Genomic DNA, 3,361 nt, shown 5'->3' with positions numbered 1-3,361 from the left:
ACACATCAACACACTCATTAAAACACACATTAACACACACATAAAAACACACATTAACACACACACACATTAACACACTCATTAAAACACACATCAACACACACACACATTAACACACTCATTAAAACACACATTAACACACACATAAAAACACACATTAACACACACACATTAACACACTCATTAAAACACACATCAACACACACACATTAACACACTCATTAAAACACACATCAACACACACACATTAACACACTCATTAAAACACACATTAACACACTCATTAAAACACACATCAACACACACATAAAAACACACATTAACACACTCATTAAAACACACATCAACACACACACACATTAACACACTCATTAAAACACACATCAACACACACACACATTAACACACTCATTAAAACACACATCAACACACACACACATTAACACACTCATTAAAACACACATCAACACACACACACATTAACACACTCATTAAAACACACATCAACACACACACATCAACACACTCATTAAAACACACATCAACACACACACACATTAACACACTCATTAAAACACACATCAACACACACACATCAACACACTCATTAAAACACACATCAACACACACACATCAACACACTCATTACAACACACATCAACACACACACACATTAACACACTCATTAAAACACACATCAACACACACACACATTAACACACTCATTAAAACACACATCAACACACACACACATTAACACACTCATTAAAACACACATCAACACACACACACATTAACACACTCATTAAAACACACATCAACACACACATAAAAACACACATTAACACACTCATTACAACACACATCAACACACACACACATTAACACACTCATTAAAACACACATCAACACACACACACATTAACACACTCAATAAAACACACATCAACACACACACACATTAACACACTCATTAAAACACACACATAAAAACACACATTAACACACTCATTAAAACACACATCAACACACATAAAAACACACATCAACACACACAACACACATCAACACACACATCAACACACACATCAACACACATCAACACACACATCAACACACACATCAACACACATCAACACACACATTAACACACATCAACACACACATTAACACACATCAACACACTCATTAAAACACACATCAACACACACACACATTAACACACTCATTAAAACACACATCAACACACATAAAAACACATTAACACACTCATTAAAACACACATCAACACACACACACATTAACACACTCATTAAAACACACATCAACACACACACACATTAACACACTCATTAAAACACACATCAACACACACACACATTAACACACTCATTAAAACACACATCAACACACACACATTAACACACTCATTAAAACACACATCAACACACACATAAAACACACATCAACACACTCATTAAAACACACATCAACACACACACACATTAACACACTCATTAAAACACACATCAACACACACACACATTAACACACTCATTAAAACACACATCAACACACACACATTAACACACTCATTAAAACACACATCAACACACACACACACATTAACACACTCATTAAACCACACATCAACACACACACACATTAACACACTCATTAAAACACACATCAACACACACACACATTAACACACTCATTAAAACACACATCAACACACACACACATTAACACACTCATTAAAACACACATCAACACACACACACATTAACACACTCATTAAACCACACATCAACACACACACACATTAACACACTCATTAAAACACACATCAACACACACACATTAACACACTCATTAAAACACACATCAACACACATAAAAACACATCAACACACTCATTAAAACACACATCAACACACACACACATTAACACACTCATTAAAACACACATCAACACACACACACATTAACACACTCATTAAAACACACATCAACACACACACACATTAACACACTCATTAAAACACACATCAACACACACACACATTAACACACTCATTAAAACACACATCAACACACACACACATTAACACACTCATTAAAACACACATCAACACACACACACATTAACACACTCATTAAAACACACATCAACACACACACATTAACACACTCATTAAAACACACATCAACACACACATAAAACACACATCAACACACTCATTAAAACACACATCAACACACACACACATTAACACACTCATTAAAACACACATCAACACACACACACATTAACACACTCATTAAAACACACATCAACACACACACATTAACACACTCATTAAAACACACATCAACACACACACACACATTAACACACTCATTAAACCACACATCAACACACACACACATTAACACACTCATTAAAACACACATCAACACACACACACATTAACACACTCATTAAAACACACATCAACACACACACATTAACACACTCATTAAAACACACATCAACACACACATAAAACACACATCAACACACTCATTAAAACACACATCAACACACACACACATTAACACACTCATTAAAACACACATCAACACACACACACATTAACACACTCATTAAAACACACATCAACACACACACATTAACACACTCATTAAAACACACATCAACACACACACACATTAACACACTCATTAAAACACACATCAACACACATAAAAACACATCAACACACTCATTAAAACACACATCAACACACACACACATTAACACACTCATTAAAACACACATCAACACACACACACATTAACACACTCATTAAAACACACATCAACACACACACACATTAACACACTCATTAAAACACACATCAACACACACACACATTAACACACTCATTACAACACACATCAACACACACACACATTAACACACTCATTAAAACACACATCAACACACACACATTAACACACTCATTAAAACACACATCAACACACACACACATTAACACACTCATTAAAACACACATCAACACACACACATTAACACACTCATTAAAACACACATCAACACACACATAAAACACACATCAACACACTCATTAAAACACACATCAACACACACATAAAACACACATCAACACACTCATTAAAACACACATCAACACACACATAAAACACACATCAACACACTCATTAAAACACACATCAACACACACACATTAACACACTCATTAAAACACACATCAACACACACACACATTAACACACTCATTAAAACACACATCAACACACACACACATTAACACACTCATTAAAACACACATCA

The sequence above is a fragment of the Hemibagrus wyckioides genome, linkage group LG05 (genome assembly GCF_019097595.1).
Source record: "Hemibagrus wyckioides isolate EC202008001 linkage group LG05, SWU_Hwy_1.0, whole genome shotgun sequence".
NCBI classification, from domain to species: domain Eukaryota; kingdom Metazoa; phylum Chordata; class Actinopteri; order Siluriformes; family Bagridae; genus Hemibagrus; species Hemibagrus wyckioides.
Note: the sequence above shows the minus strand (reverse complement) of the source record.